Consider the following 22,831-nt stretch of genomic DNA (forward strand, 5'->3'; position numbering starts at 1 on the left):
CGATGGGATTTTTGGGTCATATAGTTTCATGCGAGGGGATCAAGGTAGATCCGAAGAAGATTAAAGCAGTGCAAAGTTGGTCCAGACCGTCCTCAGTTACGAAAATCCGGAGTTTCCTTGATTTGGCAGGGTATTATCGCCGATTTGTAAAGGGTTTCTCTTCTATTGTTGCATCTATGACCAAATTGACCCAGAAGGGTGCTCCGTTCAGGTGGACCGAGGAATGTGAGGAGAGCTTCCAAAAGCTCAAGACAGTTTTGACTACAGCCCAGTATTGGTATTACCTACACGTTCAGGGTCTTATACTGTGTATTGTGATGCATCGCGTATTGGTCTCGGTGCAGTGTTAATGCAAGACGGTAGGGTGATTGCCTACGCGTCTAGACAGTTAAAGGTGCATGAGAAGAATTATCCTGCACACGACCTTGAGTTAGCAGCTATTGTTCATGCCTTGAAGATTTGGCAGCATTATTTGTACGGTGTCCATTGCGAGGTCTACACCGATCACCGAAGTCTACAACATATGTTTAAACAGAAGGATCTTAATTTGCGGCAGCGGAGGTGGTTGGAGTTGCTTAAGGATTATGATATCACCATTCTCTATCATCCTGGGAAGGCCAATGTAGTGGACGATGCCTTGAGTCGTAAGGTGGAAAGTTTGGGTAGCTTAGCATATTTACCGGTAGCAGAGAGGCCTTTAGCCTTGGATATTCAGGCCTTGGCCAACTAATTTGTCAGATTGGATATGTCACGACCCAATTTCACCTATAGGTCGTGATGGCGCAGTACACTACAGTTAGGCAAGCCAACTAATAAATTAAGCATATATTGATAAAATTTAAAACCAAGAAAAATAATAAAACACCAAATTTTACTAATGTGTGTGCCAAGACCTGGTATCACAAGTGTATGAGCATCTAGTAGATTATAAAAAACCTCAACTACTGTCTGAAATAAAAATAGACAGAATGAAAGACAAATACAAGGAGACACACTAGTAGCTGCAGAACGGCTCAGAAAGGCACCTCACCACTATGTTCCTGGATAATGTGGGTGTAAGACGATAGGTCCCCCACTAGTACTTGCCTCAGGTCCTGCACAAAAAAGTGCAGCAAGTGTAGTATGAGTACGTAAACAACGTGTACCCAGTAAGTATCAAGCCTAATCTCGAAATAGTAGAGACGAGATGGCCGACTTTGACACTCACTATGGGTCAATAATAATAACTGAAATACAACTAGAATATCTAAATCAGCATGATTCACAGAATTTACAATAATTTATTTAACCAGCGAAAATAATCAAATTCCTTCAAATGCAACAATTCTCAATATATTAATTAAATTCCTTCAATTCAAATAATTTCTAATTTATCAATTAATCTCATTTACAGGAATAACAATTAATTTCTTAACAAGCAGGAATAATAATTCATTAAATTTCAAGGATTCTCCAATTTATCAATTAGCTTCGCAAGCTGAAATAACTATTAAAGTATCGTGTAATTATTATTATTAAGCACGATTTCTGCCGAGGATGTACGACCCAATCCAGAGTGTCGTGTACATTGCTGAGGGACGTGCGGCACGATCCATAGATGCATCGATCCTGCCGAGGCGTTCGGCCCGCTCCACAAGAAAGGAGGATATTTGTTTATGTACCTCCGGAAGAAGAGTATATTTATTATAAGATAAATTCGGGAGGAAGAATAATTTCTTTTAACAATTAATTAATTTAAATAGAAAATCAAGCATATGAGATTTCCATCCTTTAATATCTTTATCTAACAATTCACAATATATTCACATATATCAATTAATATTAATTAAACAAAGAATATAATTTACACAAGTAATTCATGCTTTGAGTCCTAAACTACCCGGACTTTAGCATTAATAGTAGCTACGCACGGACTCTCGTCACCCCGTGCATACGCAGCCCCTGCAATTAGCAATAATTATTCAATTTAATCTCTATGGGGTAATTTCTCCCTCACAAGATTAGACAAGAGACTTACCTCGTCTTGCTCCAATTTAATATCTCGGGCTATGGACCTCAGAATTTGATTCCGGGCATACGCCCAAGTCCCAAATCACGATACAGACCTACCGAAATTGTCAAAATTCTGATCCGAGTCCGTTTGCTCAAAATTTTGACCAAAGTCAACTCAGTTGAGTTTTAAAGCTCTAATTCACATTTTAATCCATTTTTTCACATAAAAACTTTTCAAAAAATTTTACGAACTGTACACGCAAGTCGAGTAATGATAAATAGTGCTTTTCGAGGTTTTAGAATACAGAATTAATTATTAACTTTAAAGATGATACTTTGGGTCATCACAAATTCCCAATTTGAATTGGCAATTTTTATTTTTTAAATTTCATTTTTTATTTTAAAATAATTTTAAAACTCCAACTTTGTTGGAGTTTTGTCCTAAAAATCTACACTTGTCGTCTTATGGTTATACCACTTGGCATCATTTAATTATTTACTTCTTTTATATATATATAATAAAATAAGTCATTTATATAAACTACTATATTAGGAAGAAACTACTCCCCAAATTGAATTGAAAATTTTTATTTCTTTATTTTTGTTCTTTTATTTTAAAATATTTTTAAAACTCCAACTTGAAACTGCTCCCCAATGTCAATGGGTAGTTGTTTTTATTATATATTTTCGTTTTTTATTATAGCTAATTTTATTTTTTCTTATTTGTTTTAATTTTAAAATAAATTTAAAACTTCAACTTGAAACTACTTTCCAATTACAATAAATTTTTAGAAACTTAGTTTGTTTTGTCCTAATGCCACTTGGCTTTTTGTGATTATGCCACTTGTCTTAATATTGTGCTTTTGCCTCTCCTTTTATTATATATAGATAGAGTAACCAACCAATTAATTCAAAATTTAAAATTCAAAAAGTTTTTTAGTTAGAAAGGTAGTTTGTTTTGTCCTAATGCCACTTGGCATTTTGTGGTTATGCCACTTGTCTTTATATTGTGCTTTTGCCTCTCCTTTTATTATATATATAGATATATAGATATATAGGTATATAGATATATAGATAAAGATAGATTTTGTTTTTTTATTTTAAAACTTCAACTTGAAACTACTCCCCAATTTGAATGAGAATTTTTTTATGTATTTTTTTTCCTTTTTTTTTATTATAGCTAATTATAAGATATCTATATTTATTAATTCAAATAGAGTAACCAACCAATTAATTTAAAATTTAAAATTCAAAAGGTTTTTTAGTTAGAAACTTAGTTTGTTTTGTCCTAATGCCACTTGGCTTTTTGTGATTATGCCACTTGTCTTAATATTGTGCTTTTGCCTCTCCTTTTATTATATATAGATAGAGTAACCAACCAATTAATTCAAAATTTAAAATTCAAAAAGTTTTTTAGTTAGAAAGGTAGTTTGTTTTGTCCTAATGCCACTTGGCATTTTGTGGTTATGCCACTTGTCTTTATATTGTGCTTTTGCCTCTCCTTTTATTATATATATAGATATATAGATATATAGGTATATAGATATATAGATAAAGATAGATTTTGTTTTTTTATTTTAAAACTTCAACTTGAAACTACTCCCCAATTTGAATGAGAATTTTTTTATGTATTTTTTTTCTTTTTTTTATTATAGCTAATTATAAGATATCTATATTTATTAATTCAAATAGAGTAACCAACCAATTAATTTAAAATTTAAAATTCAAAAGGTTTTTTAGTTAGAAACTTAGTTTGTTTTGTCCTAATGCCACTTGGCTTTTTGTGATTATGCCACTTGTCTTAATATTGTGCTTTTGCCTCTCCTTTTATTATATATAGATTAGCTTTTATACAAGATTCCAAGGTTGCCTATTTAACACTTCCTTATTCTTTCTAAATAATCATTTTTTGGGTATTTTTTTTATCAATTTAGATTTTGGTCTATTTTATTTACATAACTTGTTGACTTTAATGGGGTTTGCATTGTGCATACTGCAAGCATGCAATGACAAAGTGATTATATACATATATTCAGTAGTCGCACCTATAAAAGTTATACTAATGAATTCGGAGTATGTTGATTCATCAAAGAATTGTCCAAACTAGAGGAACTAGTGTTGTTGAAGCAACTTAATCTTTCGAACAAGCCAACTGTGAAAACAATTAAGGTATGTATTTTGGTTTATTTGAATTAAATAAGTTCACGATTGATTATCGTTTCATACTGTTATGTACCATAATATATCCATACATATAAAATTAACAATCACGTTAAAATTTGGTAAACTGAATTTACCATATTTTGCTCGTTTTTTATGTTTTAGTTGAATACTATGAAATTTATGCATTATAGTACTTTTTAAATATTCTTTAATTTTTTGTTTCATTTTATCGAGCAAAACTAAGGCATAATAATATCTTCGACAAAAGCCTATATTGATTTTGAAACTTGAAAGTCAGGTATGGTAAATTATGAGACTAGAAAAAGCAGTGTTTATCATTTACCAACACCCATCTTTTTCATAACTTTTTTATGTTTTCAAAAGTTACTTTTGGATTGCACGATACATTGCAATTAAGATTACTTGGTTTATGAAATTTTTTGTTCAGTACAGACTAAAAGCGGAGACACATACTAAAGCATCCATTTGATCATCTATTATTGAAGAATCACATTTTTCATCCTGAGGCATGTCTTTGCCTTCTTTCTTTTTGTCCATTCAACTTTATAAGGATGTCGTATAGTTAACAAACAAAATGAGTTTTGAATTGATGATGGATGAATCACATTGTATCAACTACAAATTAAAGCAAAATTCAAGTATCTCAACAGTTGATATATCGAGGATATGGTTAAATGATGAAGGTTGTCCTTCTGAAACTTATTTCTATTAGAAGAGTTACCAAAAATAATCTTCTCTGACAAAGACGTATGCCACCGGCAGAAGATATCACATTTGGAGCTCAACTGGTTGATGTAAGATAATGTTACCCCAACTTATATCTTTCTTGGATACTTCATTGTTGAACAAGAGAATAGATAATGTGTAAAAGTAAAGCCTAATAGGATTGTTAGTTTAGAGCTATGTACATAATATAGTCTTGTCCCACATTGGAATATGTGTAATATATCCTTATAGTGTATAGCTATAAATAAGGACCTCATGTATTGTATTCATCATCCAATATCAATAACATATTTTCTCTCGTGCTTTCTCACATGGTATCAGAGCAATTGTGAGAGATTTATCGCTGTGCATAAATTCCAGTGACTCCGAGAAGAGAAATCAGTCACCAGAAGTCTTTTTTTGGCGACTTTTTCAAGGTTGTTTGTGTCTGCTTTATCTCCGTCAGTGTTGTGCAAAATTCCAACACTACCACATGAGTAGTTATTGTCCGGCAACCAAATCCCAGTAAAAATCTCTGGCCGAAGCCTCCTCCCACGCCGCCAAAAGCTCACGCGCGTGAGCTCACGCGCCGGTGCGTACGCCCACTTCCGGCCATTTTTTGGAAAAGTCCATTCAAAACAATTGGGTCGTCTGGTAATTTCGATCCTACCCCTACTGTTTTTGTTTCAATCCGACCACTTTGAGATTTTTCCGGCAGCTACAGTAATTCATTATTATGTTTCAGTGTTTCCTTACTCTGTTTCAGTGGATTACAGTTGATTCTTTCTCTTATTTGGTAATAATTTGCAACGATGTCTTTGGGATTTGATGTTTTTGGGTTCAAAAACATGAGTTCTGGAAGCTCTAGTGTTATGATTACCTTGAAACCTTTAATGGAAGTTCAAACTACTTAGCTTGGGCTTCATCTGTCGAGTTGTGGTGTAAAGGTCAAGGTGTTCAAGATCATCTAGTCAAACAATCTAGTGAAGGAGATGAAAAGGCGATAGTACTTTGGGCAAAGATCGATGCTCAGTTATGTAGCATCTTGTGGCGATCTATTGATTCCAAGTTGACGCCCTTGTTTCGTCCATTCCAAATATGTTATTTGGTTTGGGCAAATACTCATACCTTATACAGTAATGACATATTTCGTTTCTATGATGTGATATCACGGATGACAAACTTAAAGAAGCAAGAACTAGATATGTCTACTTACTTGGGTCAAGTACAGGCAGTTATGGAGGAATTTGAGAAGTTGATGCCAGTTTTTGCTAGTGTGAAAAAATAACAAGAGCAGTGATAGAAGATGTTTCTAGTTCTTACACTCGGTGGACTTCCTAATGATCTTGATTCAGTATGCGACCAGATTTTGGCTAGTCCGACTGTCCCCACAGTTGATGAATTATTCTCCCGATTACTCCGCCTTGCTGCAGTACCAAGTCACCCAATGATCTCATCACAAATACTTATAAATCTAAGGCTACCCTGAACAAAAGGCAGCTATAACAGGAATGCAGGTACATCTTCAAGTCCCGCAACCATTGAGCACAGCAACAACAACAGCCAACATCTGCACGCAATGTACAGAAGTGTAGTATCAGTACAACCGACCCCATGTACTGAGTAAGTAACAAACCTAGCCATAGGTTGAAAGTAGTGACGAGCTTCCACCAAGGTCGGGTCCAAAACCAATAGTCCACAACAATCCATTACAACATAAAGCAAATAATACCAGAAGTAACTCAGGGATAAAATACCAAGCCAAATCATGATTTCAAAAATAGTAGTTCTTTATTTCAAATACATCAGTGAAAAAAAACCAAACTGTTTGCTGGAGTTGCCAAAAATATGAATAGTTTGAAAACAATAAATTTCTCCTAAAATCTTGTCAATAATAAATAAGATGTTTTATTTTCCTTCTGGATAACCCGTGTAAAAACAAATGCATCACTATGCCCATCTATCAACAATGTGTGAAAAATCATGAATGATGTGATACAGTACAATACGAGGAAATACATCTCTATGCATGTATGTCATGTGTGCATGCCAATGCAATGCAACTCAATGATAAGATCATAAACAGCCCCTCGGGCAGAACATCACTCATATACAGCCCCTCGGGCAAAACCTCACAGTCACTCGTGCCACTCGGGCATACCTCACAATCACTCATGCCTCACAGTCACTCGGCACTCAGTAGGTACCTGCGCTCACTGGGGGTGTGTACAGACTCCGGAGGGGCTCCTACAGCCCAAGCGCTATAATCTGCACGGACAACTCACGTGCTGTAATAATAAAGTATGCTGCAGGCGGGCAGCCTCGATCCACACTCATCCTCACAAATCAGGCCCTCAGCCTCACTCAGTCATAAATATGTTACAGGCGGGCAGCCCCGATCCACACTCATCCTCACAAATCAGGCCCTCAGCCGATATCAAACATGCTGCGGCGTGCAGCCCGATCCCATAAATATGCAATATGCTGCGGCATGCAGCCTGATCTCATAAATATGCAACATAAATCTGGCCCTCGGCCTCACTTAGTCATAAACCTCTCAAGCCACTCGGGCATCTCAGTAAAACAGGGCATTCGGCCAAAATATTTATATGCATCAAAATAGAGTCATAAAACTGAGTTATGATATGCAATGAAATGAATATGACTGAGTATGAATTTTCAATTTAACACAATAATTCACAGCAATATGACCTCTGAGGGTCCCAATAATACTGGCACATGGCCTCAACATGATTTCTAATATGTTTTTCAGCTCAATTTCTTTAACACATAAAATCGCATGGAAAATGTCAAGATTATTTAGCTATAAAATTCCACATAAACAATTACGTCACAATTTTTATAGTGCACGCCCACACGCCCGTCACCTAGCATGTGCGTCACCTACCAACAATTCACAAAATACATATATTCAGGGTTCATACCCTCAACTCCAAGATTAGAAGAGTTACTTACCTCGAACAAGCCAAATCCAATGTCGAGCAAGTTAAGCAATGCTCCAGCAATTCCACTCTATGTGTATCAACTTCTAAACGGCTCGAATCTAGTCACAATTAATTTGATTCAGCCCACAAATTTTATAGGAATTAATTCCATATCAAATTACTAATATTTCCACAAAATCTGAAATTACGCCCCAAAAATCACCCGTAGGGCCCATGTCTCGAAATCTGACGAAAGTTACAAAATATTAACACCCATTCAACCACGAGTCCAACCATATAAATTTTACTCAAATCTGACATCAACTCGACCCTCAAATCTCCAAATTAAACCAAGAGGGTTTTCACAAATATTTCCAACTTAATTCACCAATTAAATGATAAAAACAACCATGGATTTGGGTAATTTAATCAATATTGAGTTAAGAACACTTACCCCGTTGTTTTCTCTGAAAATCTCCCAAATATCTCCTTAATCAGAGTTCCAAATCTTTAAAAATGGAAAATGGGACGAAGTCCCATTTTCTGAACTTAAACTTTCTGTCCAGACCTCTCTTCTTCGTGAACGCGACAGGTCCCTCGCGTTCGCGAAGCACAAAATGTGCTTCCCAACATTTGCTCTTCGCGAACGCGAGACACTGTTCGCGAACGCGATGCTTTACGGAGCCCTTCTTCGCGAACGCGAGCTCCCCTTCATGAACGCGAAGGCAAAAGTCCATGCCCACTATGTTTCCCTTCGCGAACGCGATACCCCATACGCGAACGCGATGCACAACCCAGCTTCTCTTCGCGAATGCGAGACCTCCTCGCGAACGCGAAGAGTAAATCCTGCCTGCCACAAATTCCTCTTCGCGAACGCGAGGGCCCACTCGCGAACGTGAAGGAGAAAATCTAAAAAATGCAGCAACAGATATCAGCAATCTCACCAAGGCCAAAAATGATCCGTTAACCATCCAAAACTCACCCGAACCCCTCGGGACCTCAACCAAATATACCAACAAGTCCTAAAACATCATACGGACTTAGTCGAACCCTCAAATCACTTCAAACAATGCTAAAACCATGAATTACACCCCAATTAAAGCTTAATGAATTACAACTTGCGCCGAAACACATCAAATCACGTCTGATTGACCTCAAATTTTGCACACAAGTCATAAATGACATAACGGAGCTATTTTAATTTCAAGAATCAGATTTTAACCTCTATATCAAAAAGTCAACTCCCCGGTCAAACTTCCCAAAAATTTAACTTTCGGCATTTCAAGCCTAATTCCACTACAGACCTCCAAATAATTTTTCGGACACGCTCCTAAGTCCAAAATCACCATATGGAGCTATTGGAATCATCAGAATTAAATTCCGAGGCCGTTTACACATAAGTCGATATCCGGTCACTATTTTAACTTAAGCTTTAAACCTTGGAACTAAGTGTTCCAATTCATTCCAAAACCTCACCGGACCCGAACCAATTACCCCAGCAATTCACGCAATAACTGTAAAGTATAATTTGAGCAGTAAAGGGAGAAGCAGGATTATAATACTCAAAACGACCGGCCGGGTCGTTACATGTAGTATTACGGAGTTGAATATTCAAGTATGTACCTGAAATTTGTGTATTGTAGAGCCCTAGGAACTTGTTATTAGGAGCCAAAGAACTTGGTTTTATAAGTCATACATCCAACACTATTTATGTGAGACCTAAAAGTGACAAATGGAATAGTGGTCCCACTTAGTAGAGCCACGTTTCTTCCTCGCGTCTAAGATTTTGGGAGAGCTAATTTCAGTGGGACCCGCCATTCTACTTTCATGTTTTAGAGGATCTCATATAAGTACTGATCCCTTCATTTCAAATTAGATGAGATACTTTTCTTTTTAGTCTGTTTTGAAATAAATGACACATTTCTAAATTTTGGAAATAATTTAATTTTAAACTCTTCATGTTACCCATTTTATACTTAATGAAAGCTTTTAAAACGACACAAATGTCATGGGCCCACGAAGTTTTTACCTCTTAAACATTTAAGATCACAAAATTTAAAAGTCTTTTTCTTTTTATTAAACTCCGTACTGAGTCAAACTAACTTATCTAAATTTAAACGGAGATAGTAATTGGATTTGTTGTGGGACCCACTATTCCACTAGTCATTTGATTGCTTTGTGCCTCTCTTCAATTTGTGTTGTGTTTCTGCTGGGGAGACACAAATCTGTAGGAATGTGAATTTCTCATTCTACTTTTAGAGAGTACTGATTTAAAAAATTTCAATCTACTTGAAGTTCTCTGTATTTTATGCCTTTTTCTTTTGGCTTCTTCATTTCAGGGTATGATTTTAGATTCTTTGAGCATAGTTAATTTAATCTTGTTGGCTTTCTTCATGTGATCATGTTTCATTGTGGGTCGTGTACATGGATGTAGTTTTTTTTTCAACCGCTTGCAGGAAAACTCCGCTAAGCACAAAGATGTAGTCAATGTGTTTGACGAAATGCCTAAAACAACTGAGCAATATTTATTTGTTTTCTTATTTTTTTCTGTTCCCACAGATGTTCTTTCTTCATGTCCATTTCTCTAAGAAAGATTCTTCCATGTATCGCCTCCAACAATGGAGGCTAAAAGCAATATATTTGCCACCTCTATTGTTGTTGACACAAATCGACGGTGGTCGTCTATTGGCTGAAGCTCGGTACTACCACCTCTGCTTTCTATTGCCTCTCTTTAGATTTTGTGTTGCTATATGTTACTTGCTTGTTTGAGTAATGGCAATGTGATTTTCCCAATATCAGGCTAAGAATTACTAGGAATTTCACAAGAAGAGACATCATTCGATTGAGACTCCAGCGTTCTTGCCTTCTCTAGTGAGTGACAATTGGGTCTTTGTTGCGTTGTGGTGGGCAAAATATGCAACAAGGGAAAAACAGTTGCACTCCTCTTGCAGTGGCCCATATTGCTCCTGTTGTAGCGAAGAAATCAAAGATGCCAAAAACTTGCTCTCAAATATGATAGACGCAGGACCACCACCTGGCAATGCAGTCTTCAATACAATTATCAGTGTACTCTCCAATAGTGGAGAATTGGGAGAAACGAGTAAAATATTGAAGGTAATGGAGGATAGAGGTTTGAAACCTAATGTATACACTTACAGTGCAATTATGAGTGGTTACGCGAAGTGGGATCAGATGGAGGAGGCTTGTATGATTTTTGATGAAGCCAAAAAGAAGCTAAGTCCTGTCACTTATCACACAATTATGCAAGCTCGAATAGATTGATAAGCCTTTGAAACTATTAAGAGAGATGGAGCCTAATGCTGATGAATATAATAAACTTATTCAATCTCTATGCGTGAAGGTTTTAAATTGGACAACAGAGAAACTGCTAGAGGACGCGAAGGAGAATGGGTTGCATCTAAATGCAATCACAAATGGTCTTTTAAGAGCAATTATGGAGTTAGAACAAGAAGGAGTAGAAGACACGAACATACGCGGATTTAGGATTTAAGCTTTATGAGTTCAACATTTGTGGTTCTTAGAGCATTGAACACATAATATGTTTAAAGTTATGGGCTAAGATGAACCCGGTACAACATAGTTGCATCCAACCCCCAACATGAAGTAATGACAACCACATAGTAGGTACTGAACTCTGCCTTTAGCTATAGGGATATGTATCTTCTGTTTCATTTCATGTTTAGATAGTTTTTTTATTTGAAAATTATTTAATCCAAGAAATCCATCACTAAACAGAAATAGGACATCTTCAACACTCTGCAATGGCATTCTAAATAACAGCAGATGCCTTTGCGGAGTGTTGAAGATGTTCTATTATTGTTCGATGATGGTTTCCTAGTATATACTTATTACATCCTGTCAAACTCCTTTCTGCTTATTTGTGTCCTTCAGTAGTGAAAACAAAGTCTTGTTTATAAAGAAAAGGCTAGAAATGCACAGGCAATTTGTCACGACCCAAAAACCCACGTGAATTTGATTTTTAGGTGAAATTAGAGCGGGGAAACATTTTTCACCCTATTTCTAATAGCATAAAATCTTGATTAAAATAAAAGCTCCTTGGCGAACGAAAGTTCTTTTTCATGATTGTTTGCTAACACTAAACAAAAACCAACAAAAAGTTTAAAGGAGAAGTCAGATGTGATGACCCAAAATGTCATCTTTAAATTTAATAATTAATTCTATATTCTAAGACCTCAAAAAGCACTATTTATTATTACTCGACTTGCATGTGCAGTCCGTAAAATTTTTCGGAAAGTTTTTAGGTGAAAAATGAATTAAAATATGAATTAGGGCTTTAAAACTCAACTGAGTTGACTTTGGTCAACATTTTGAGCAAACGGACTCGGATTATTATTTTGATAATTTTGGTAGGTCCGTATCATGATTTGGGACTTAGGCGTATACCCGGAATCAAATTCCGAGGTCCCTAGCCCGAGATATGGAATTTTGATGAAAAATTAAAAGTTTAAGTTCAAATAGTGACCGGATGTCAAATTATGTGCAAACGACCCCAGAATAGAATTTTGAAGATTACAACAGCTTCGTATGGTGATTTTGGACTTAGGAGCGTGATCGGAATTTTATTTGAAAGTCCGTAGTAGAATTAGGCTTGAAATGCCGAAAGTTGAATTTTTGGAAAGTTTGACCGAGAGGTTGACTTTTTGATATCGGGGTCAAAATTCGATTCTGAAACTTTTCATAGCTCAGTTATGTCATTTATGACTTGTGTGCAAAATTTGAAGTCATTCCGAATTGATTTGATGTGTTTCGACACAAGATATAGAATTTGAAAGTTCAAAGTTCATTGATTTTGATTTGAGGTGTGATTCGTCGTTTTGATGTTGTTTGATGTAGTTTGAAGCCTCGATTAAGTTCGTATGGTATTTTGGGACATGTTGGAATAAGTGGTTAAGGTCCCGAGGGTCTCGGGTGGATTTCGGAAGGTAAACGGAATGGATTTCGGACAAAGTGCTGGAAATTTCTGTTTGCAGAAATTTCTGTTGCAGAAATTCCGTGCGTGGAGCCAAGATTGGAAGCTTATATCTCGCAATGCATAAGGAATCAGAAAATGTACAAAACATGAAAGTTGTAGTCATTGGATTATAGGTTCCAGAAAGTTAAACTATGCATTATTTAGATATTTGTACAGAAAGTTATGATGGATTGAATGAAGGCTGGTAGAGCAGTTTCGCCAGAAATTTCGCTAGAAATTCTGATGCATGCAGCCGACTTTGGGAGCTTATATCTCGCAATGCATAAGGAATCAAAATAATTGCAAAACATGAAAGTTGTAGTCGGTGGATTCTAGTTTCCATAAAAATAAACCAATTATCATTTGGACATTTGTACATAAAGTTATGATCAATTGAAATAAGACTGGTAGAGCCATTTCTAGTGGACTTTTAGTGACGAAAAATGGACTTTTAGTGACGGATTGGCAGAAACTTAAGGACCAAAAATGGTCATTTCATTTATTTCGTTTTGGATTTTTGGAGCACGGTTCTTGGGCGATTTTTGAGCGATTTTCACGGGAAAATATTGGGCTAAGTGTTCCTTATCCTATATTGATTATATTTCATGATTCCATACTCATTTACATCATGAATCCGTGAATTTATGGAAGAAAAATCAAGATTTTTGCAAAATCTTCCAAAAATAAAAATTTAAGATTTGGAGGTCGAGTTGTTATCGGATTTTAGTAAAATTAGTATGGGTGGACTCGTAATTGAATGGGTTGTCGGATTTTATAAGTTTCGCCGGATTCCGAGATGTGGGCCCCACGGGCAAATTTTGAGCTAATTTCGGATTTTAATGAAAATATAATATTTTCTTATGAAAGTGATTACTATAATTTTTGTTGACTGTATCGAATTAATTATGACTAGATACGTATCGATCGGAGTCGAAAATTCGAGGAAAAAGCATAATACTTGGTTAAATTGGAGCAAGTCGAGGTAAGTGACTTGTCTAGCCTTGTGTGGGGGAAATTTCCCCTAGGATTGTTATTGATGTGATTATTGAAATGTGTTGAAAGTCGTGTGCACGAGGTGATGAGTGTGTACACGGGTTAAATTGCGAAAGATTATATTTTTTAAATTGTGTAGATCACTGTTGCGCATTTATTAAATTATTCTATCTTGTTATATTCTTCATCATTGATGTGAGATATATACTTCAAATTTGTTTGATCTTTTCTTACTAATTGTTTTACCTGTTTAGTTGAAACTTGGTTTCTTTTATTCTGTGCATTATTTGAAGGTTGATTTTCTTTAAATTAAATATTATTAATATGAAGTATTTGACATTTTTAAACTTGATATTGAAGCAACGTAGTAAAGATTTTGAAATATTATTTTCCTAAATTATTTACTCCTGAATATTTTTATACTCATTGTGAGGGAGCCGTGAGCTTTTTATTGTGGAAAACTATTATTGATGATTTATTTTGGCATGAGCCGTGAGCTCTTTATTGTGGCAAACTATTATTGATGATTTATTTTGGCATGAGCCGTGAGCTCTTTATTGTGGCAAACTATTATTGATGATTTATTTTGGCATGAGCCGTGAGCTCTTTATTGTGGAAAAATATTGTTGTTGAATTATTTTGGCAAGTTAAATTATTTGAGCACTTGAGGTGCAAATTATGATATATTATGATATTGATACGCATGCGGTGGTATAAGGTCTGGGTGTTGAAACGCATGCGGTGAGATAAGGGTGGCTTGATACGCGTGGCTAGTAGGGGAACTACTAGAAGTCATGCGGTGTGATAAGGGTGGCTAAAACGCGGGATGCTATTTCGGGAAAAATATTTTCTTTAAATAAATTGTGAAGGCTCCCGCGGTGATATAAGGAAATGAGATATTGTGAATTTATTTATGATTTGGGACTACGAGGCGGTACCTCGGGAGTGCCCTTGTTGATATTGATTTATGGTTGTAGTTGCCTTTGATTATTATTGTGATTTTCATAAAGTTGAGGAAAATTCTGTTTTGATTTCCACGAGATATTATTTGCAATTATTTGGTGTCATTAAATGTGACATACTATTTGATTCATTTTCAATGTCATTTTATTTTACTACATTGATAAACATTTTACCATGCCATTATTATATTCCAGTAGCGTCTCACCTGACCTCGTCACTACTCTACCGAGGTTAGGCTTGGCACTTACTGGGTACCGCTGTGGTGTACTCATACTACGCTTCTGCACATCTTTTTGTGCAGATCCAGGTATATTTTACTAGCCTAGACGTCATTGAGTTACCTGCGTACGGAGACTTCGAGGTATATCTGCCAGCGTCCACAGACTCCGGAGTCCCCTTCTATCATTTTATATTGCTTCCTTATATTTTATCTAGACTTTGATATATTGAGACATTGAGAATAAATTCTTAGAAGCTTGTGACTTATTTCTACCGGGTTTTGGGAGTTGAAATTGTTTGAATTGTAGTTTATTTATTTCAGATATTTATTATTATTCCGCATTGATAGGCTTACCTAGTCTTAGATACTAGATGCCATCACGATATCCTACGAAGTGAATTTGGGGTTGTGACAAGTTGGTATCAGAGCACTAGGTTCATAGGTGTTATGAGTCACAAGCAGGTTTAGTAGAGTCTTGTGGATCGGTACGGAGACGTCTGTACTTATCTTCGGGAGGCTATGGAACAGTTAGGAAAATATTCACTTCTTTGATTCCTTATCGTGCGACATTGATTTAGCTTGAAACATATATCTCATATTCCTTTGTATCCACTCGTGTATGACATTGCGCACTCAATAGCAGTTGTGCGTCGACGGTTCGTGATGCCTCAGATGGACTACGAGGGAGCCAGAGATGCTCAAACATTGCCTCAACGTGTGGTTCCAACTGAAGATGCGGGCGTATTAAGAGATCACCTAGTGAATCATGTGGGGGTACAACGGACGTTGGCGTCTGGTTGATTTATACAAGCTATGAAGATTATTATTGTGGATCATCGGACGTTGTGACCTATAAATTCGCGCCGAGTAGGGGGAGTCCACTACCAATGGGTGGATTGCGGGGTCATGTATTATATCAGTTTTATCCTGAAATGTATATATGTGGTACTGAAAGGTTCCCTAAAATTTACACATGTTTAAGACCTGAGATTTTGTAGAGGATAAGGTTGGGACTTGAGGTATGTCCGCCTCCTTAATAATCCTATACTTCAATAGCAAAGGAGTTATAGAAACAACTCTAAATTTGTATAAGGTCTACTCAGTATGGACGTCACTGTTGCTGATTTTGGAGTGCTTCGGAGTAAGTATAGTTATTGACGAGATTCTGGACTATGTGGTTCGTGCCAAGATTTGTCTGTATGGAGCTCTACTTTTGTGATCGTTGTGTATAAATAGGGTAAGGATTACCCCAAAGAAGAATCAAAGAGCATGTTAAGAAATGGGTCAGCTCAACAGTGTTGAGTCAGCATAACAAAAGAAGAAATTTGCCTTGGGAGAGATAATTCTCCACCAGTGTTCGTGGTAAGCCTATGAAGAGGGCAGACCAGCCAATGCAACACCGCCCACTTGGCTTAGGCAGTCGTCCAGCCCAGTCTGCACATCGGATTACTCGGGGTGCTCCAGTAAGTTCTTTTAATGCACCACCGATATGAGTTCCTACAACAGTTATTCCAGTTATCTGGCACAGACTCAATATGAGTAGCCTAACCCGCAAAGGATTTGTTATGAATACGGTGATACTAGGCACATCATGAGAAAAATTGTCAAAAACTTGGGAGAGACTTATTTCATCAAAGCACTCAGGGTACGTGCCCCATTGCAGTTACTACACCACTCACACGACCAGTTAGGGGTGAAGGACATATGAGTAAAAGGCGTCCTAGAGGTGGAGACCCAGCCGTTGATATATTTGTTTTACGGTATGGCGGAGGTCGCTACATCAGATGGTGTCGTTACAGGTACGACCTCGATTTATTATAAAGGAATAATTTCCTTAAGTTGATTCGGTTCTCAATATCGAAACGAGTCTTCCTATTGTGCTCCACTTATGAGTGAGCTTCATAATTATATAATCTACTTATGTGTTTACCCTGTTGGGAGATTTTATGGAGATAACTACACCTATCATTTCGTGTTGGTCACTAATAAGAGCTGCGAGGCTAAATGTGGCTTTCTGTTACTCATTTCGGTAAATTTTTATGTAAATTCCGAATAATTAATTGCAAATTATGAATTATATGCCCTACCGGTGTGGGGTTCATTATGTGTTGTGATTTGGTGTAACCGAAATTATTTAAAAGGAGAAAATAAAAATTTTCAATTGGCACGATGTGCATATTACATGTGATTCAGAACTGAGGACGAGATCCTCACATTTTTATGTAAATTGATATGTTTAAACCGGGCTACGAGCTGCGGTGGAAGTTATATAAGGACGAGATCCTTGTGAGAAAAATTCTTGTGTTTAAGTTCTCCCTTGTGAAATTAAATTTATACTATAGTATTAATAGGGAGTCATGCCTGTTAGGCTTATTTAAAAATTCTTATATGAAATTCTCTGTGCATAGTTGTCAAATTCGTGTTGTAATTATTAATTTTTAACCTACGAGGTAGGTGCCCGCCTAGGTGGCGTTAAATGTGACTCATTAATTCGAGTAAATAATTATGAAGTCTTCATGCCTCGCATCTAGTTATCAGTATTGTGAAGGTTTGCAACGAGATTTTTGTTAACATGAGGTTAAATGACGATTCTATAATTGATTATGAACAACTATTAAGACCAAATTGATTCAAGAAGGTGCCTCATTTACAGGGTCAGACGAGTGTGAGTTAAGCTTTCAGAAGCTCAAGATCACTTTGACTCCGACACAAGCGTTGGTATTAGTTACATATTCAGGGTCTTATACTGTGTATTATGATGTGTCGTGTATTGGTCTCGGCACAATGTTGATGTAAGACAGTAGGGTAATTGCCTACGTGTCCCGACAGTTAAAGGTACATGAGAAGAATTATCCGGTCCATGACCTTGAGTTAGCAGCTATTGTTCATGCCTTGAAGATTTGGCGGCATTATTAGTACAGTGTCCATTGTGAGGTCTACACCGATCACCGAAGTTTATAGCATCTATTTAAACATAATGATCTTAATTTGCGGCAGCAGAGGTGGTTGGAGTTGCTTAAGGATTATGATATCACCATATTCTATCATCCTGGGAAGGCCAATGTGGTGGTCGATGCCTTGAGTCGTAAGGCGGAGAGTTTAGGCAGCTTAGCATATTTACCGGTAGCAGAGAGGCCTTTGGCCTTGGATGTTCAGGCCTTGGCCAACCAGTTTGTCAGTTTGGATGTTTTCGAGCCGAGTCGAGTTTTGGCTTGTGTGGTTTCTCAGTCTTCTCTTTATGATTGTATCAGGGAATGTCAGTATGATGACCCCCATCTACTTGTCCTTAAGGACACAGTTCAGCACGACGATACCAAGGAAGTCACTATTGAAGATGAAGATGTATTACGGATGTAGGGCAGGCTGTGTGTGCCAAATATAAATGGTTTTCGTGAATTGATTCTCCGGGAGGCTCACAGTTTGCGGTACTCCATACATTCGGGTGCTGCGAAGATGTAGCAAGACTTGAGACAACACTATTGGTGGAGGCGGATGAAGAAAGACATAATGAAATATGTAGCTCGGTGCCTATATTGTCAACAGGTGAAATATGAGCATCAACGACCGGGTGGATTGCTTTAGAAGTTGGAAATTCCAGAATGGAATTGGGAGCAGATCACTACGGATTTTGTTGTTGGGCTCCTACGGACTCGGAGGAAGTTCAATGCAGTTTGGGTGATTGTGGATAGATTGACTAAGTCAGCTCATTTTATTCCTGTGATTACTACTTACTCTTCAGAGCAGCTGGCTCAGGTATATATTCGCGAGATTGTCAAACTTCACGGTGTACCGATATCCATCATCTCTGACCGGGGTACACAGTTTACCTCACGGTTTTGGAGGTCTTTACATAGAGGATTAGGTACTCGTATGTAGTTGAGTACAACATTTCACCCTCAGACGGACGGGCAGTCCGAACGCACTATTCAAATACTAGAGGATATGCTTCGTGCGTGTGTGATAGGTGCTTGGGATCAGTTCTTACCACTTGCGGAGTTTGCTTACAACAACAGTTACCAGTCAAGCATCCAGATGGCTCCGTATGAGGCCTTTTATGGTAGGTGGTGCCAGTCCCCTGTGGGTTGGTTCGAACCGGGCGAGGCTAGACTTTTGGGTACAGACTTGGTTCAGGATGCCTTGGAAAAGGTTAAGTTGATTCAGGATCGACTTTGTACAGCCCAATCTAGACAGAAGAGTTATGCGGATCGGAAGGTTCGTGATATTGCATTCATGGTTGGTGAGCGGGTATTGCTCCGGGATTCGCCTATGAAGGGTGTGATGAGGTTCGGAAAGAAGGGCAATTTGAGCCCTAGGTATATTGGGCCTTTTGAGATTCTTGAGAGAGTTGGAGAGGTGGCTTACAAACTTGCACTACCACCTAGTATCCTTGCCGGTCATCCGGTATTCCATGTTTCTATGCTTTGAAAATATCACGGCGATCCGTCTCATGTGTTAGACTTCAGTTCGGTTCAGTTGGACAAGGATCTATCTTATGTTGAGGAACCAGTGGCTATTTTAGATAGGCAGGTTCGAAAGCTGAGGTCAAAGAACATTGCTTCTGTAAAGGTTCAGTGGAGGGGTCATCCGGTCGAGGAGGCAACTTGGGAGGTCGAGAATGATTTACGCAGCTGGTATCCACACTTATTCACCAGCTCAGGTACTTTTTCTAACTCCGTTCGAGGACGAACGTTTGTTTTAGAGGTGGAGAATATGATGACCCAAAATATTATCTTTAAATTTAATAATTAATTCTGTATTTTAAGACCTCGAAAAGCACTATTTATCATTACTCGACTTGCATGTGCAGTCCGTAAAAATTTTCCGGAAAGTTTTTAGGTGAAAAATAAATTAAAATGTGAATTAGAGCTTTAAAACTCAACTGAGTTGACTTTGGTCAACATTTTGAGCAAACGGACTCGGATCAGTGTTTTGATAATTTTGGTAGGTCCGTATTGTGATTTGGGACTTAGGCGTATGCCCGGAATCAAATTCCGAGGTCCCTAGCCCGAGATATGGAATTTTGATGAAAAATTAAAAGTTTAAGTTCAAATAGTGACCGGATGTCAAATTATGTGCAAACGACCCCGGAATAGAATTTTGAAGATTACAACAGTTCCGTATGGTAATTTTAGACTTAGGAGCATGATCGGAATTTTATTTGGAAGTCCGTAGTAGAATTAGGCTTGAAATGCCGAAAGTTGAAATTTTGGGAAGTTTGACCGAGAGGTTGACTTTTTGATATCGGGGTCAAAATCCGATTCTGAAAATTTTCATAGCTCAATTATGTCATTTATGACTTGTGTGCAAAATTTGAAGTCAAATTGATTTGATGTGTTTCGACACAAGATATAGAATTTGAAAGTTCAAAGTTCATTGATTTTGATTTGAGGTGTGATTCGTCGTTTTGATGTTGTTTGATGTAGTTTGAAGCCTCGACTAAGTTTGTATGGTATTTTGGGACATGTTGGAATAATTGGTTAAGGTCCTGAGGGTCTCGGGTGGATTTCGGAAGGTAAACTGAATGGATTTCGGACAAAGTGCTGGAATTTCTGTTGCTGAAATTCCGTGCGTGGAGCCAAGTTTGGAAGCTTATATCTCTCAATGCATAAGGAATCAGAAAATGTGCAAAACATGAAAGTTGTAGTCGTTGGATTATAGGTTCCAGAAAGTTAAACTATGCATTATTTGGACATTTGTACAGAAAGTTATGATGGATTGAATGAAGGCTGGTAGAGCAGTTTCGCCAGAAATTTCGCCAGAAATTCTGATGCATGCAGCCGACTTTGGGAGCTTATATCTCGCAATGCATAAGGAATCGGAATAATTACAAAACATGAAAGTTGTAGTCGGTGGATTCTAGTTTCCATAAAGGTAAACCATTTATCATTTGGACATTTGTACATAAAGTTATAATCAATTGAAATAAGACTGGTAGTGCCATTTCTGGTTGACTTTTAGTGACGAAAAATAGACTTTTAGTGACGGATTGGCAGAAACTTAAGGACCAAAAATGGTCATTTCATTTATTTTGTTTTGGATTTTTAGAGCATGGTTCTTGGGCGATTTTTGGGCGATTTTCACGGGAAAATATTGGGGTAAGTGTTCCTTATCCTATATTGATTATATTTCATGATTCAATACTCATTTACATCATGAATCCGTGAATTTATGGAAGAAAAATCAAGATTTTTGCAAAATCTTCCAAAAATAAAAATTTAAGATTTGGAGGTCGAGTTGTTATCGGATTTTGGTAAAATTGGTATGGGTGGACTCGTAATTGAATGGGTTGTCGAATTTTATAAGTTTCGCCGGATTCCGAGATGTGGGCCCCACGGGCAAATTTTGAGCTAATTTCGGATTTTAATGAAAATATAATATTTTCTTATGAAAGTGATTACTATAATTTTTGTTGACTGTATCGAATTAATTATGACTAGATACGAGTCGATCGGAGTCTGAAATTCGAGGAAAAAGCATAATACTTGGTTAAATTGGAGCAAGTCGAGGTAAGTGACTTGTCTAACCTTGTGTGGGGAAAATTTCTCCTAGGATTGGTATTGATGTGATTATTGAAATATGTTGAAAGTCGTGTGCACGAGGTGACGAGTGTGTACACGGGTTAAATTGCGAAAGATTATATTTTTTAAATTGTGTAGATCACTGTTGCGCATTTATTAAATTATTTTATCTTGTTATATTCTTCATCATTGATGTAAGATATATACTTCAAATTTGTTTGATCTTTTCTTACTAATTGTTTTACCTGTTTAGTTGAAACTTGGTTTCTTTTATTCTGTGCATTATTTGAAGGTTGATTTTCTTTAAATTAAATATTATTAATATGAAGTATTTGAAATTTTTAAACTTGATATTGAAGCAACGTAGTAAAGATTTTGAAATATTATTTTCCTAAATTATTTACTCCTGAATATTTTTATACTCATTGTGAGGGAGCCGTGAGCTTTTTATTGTGGAAAATTATTATTGATGATTTATTTTGGCATGAGCCGTGAGCTCTTTATTATGGCAAACTATTATTGATGATTTATTTTGGCATGAGTCGTGAGTTTTTTATTGTGGAAAAATATTGTTGTTGAATTATTTTGGCAAGTTAAATTATTTGAGCACTTGAGGTGCAAATTTTGATATATTATGATATTGATACGCATGCGGTGGTATAAGGTCTGGGTGTTGAAACGCATGCGGTGAGATAAGGGTGGCTTGATACGCGTGGCTAGTAGGGGAACTACTAGAAGTCATGCGGTGTGATAAGGGTGGCTAAAACGCGGGATGCTATTTCGGAAAAAATATTTTCTTTAAATAAATTGTGAAGGCTCCCGCGGTGATATAAGGAAATGAGATATTGTGAATTTATTTATGATTTGGGACTACGAGGCGGTACCTCGGGAGTGCCCTTGTTGATATTGATTTATGGCTGTAGTTGCCTTTGATTATTATTGTGATTTTCATAAAGTTGAAGGGAAATTCTGTTTTGATTTCCACGAGATATTATTTGCAATTATTTGGTGTCATTAAATGTGACATACTATTTGATTCATTTTCAATGTCATTTTATTTTACTACATTGATAAATATTTTACCATGCCATTATTATATTCCAGTAGGGCCTCACCTGACCTCGTCACTACTCTACCGAGGTTAGGCTTGGCACTTACTGGGTACCGCTGTGGTGTACTCATACTACGCTTCTGCACATCTTTTTGTGCAGATCCAGGTACATTTTACCAGCCTAGACGTCATTGAGTTACCTGCGCACGGAGACTTCGAGGTATATCTGCCAGCGTCCGCAGACTCCGGAGTCCCCTTCTATCATTT

At 37.0% G+C, this 22,831-nt stretch overlaps 1 long non-coding RNA gene across 1 annotated transcript; it reads left to right on the forward strand.

Moving 5' to 3' along the window:
• Window positions 1-9,939: 9,939 nt before the first annotated feature.
• LOC142177509 (uncharacterized) lies at window positions 9,940-11,709 on the forward strand. The gene is made up of 3 exons (XR_012706012.1): window positions 9,940-10,166; window positions 10,386-10,525; window positions 10,626-11,709. It is a non-coding gene; the product is annotated as an uncharacterized LOC142177509 (long non-coding RNA).
• Window positions 11,710-22,831: the final 11,122 nt, after the last annotated feature.

Source organism: Nicotiana tabacum, chromosome 23 (assembly GCF_000715075.1).
Source record: "Nicotiana tabacum cultivar K326 chromosome 23, ASM71507v2, whole genome shotgun sequence".
In the NCBI taxonomy this organism is placed as follows: Eukaryota; Viridiplantae; Streptophyta; class Magnoliopsida; order Solanales; family Solanaceae; genus Nicotiana; species Nicotiana tabacum.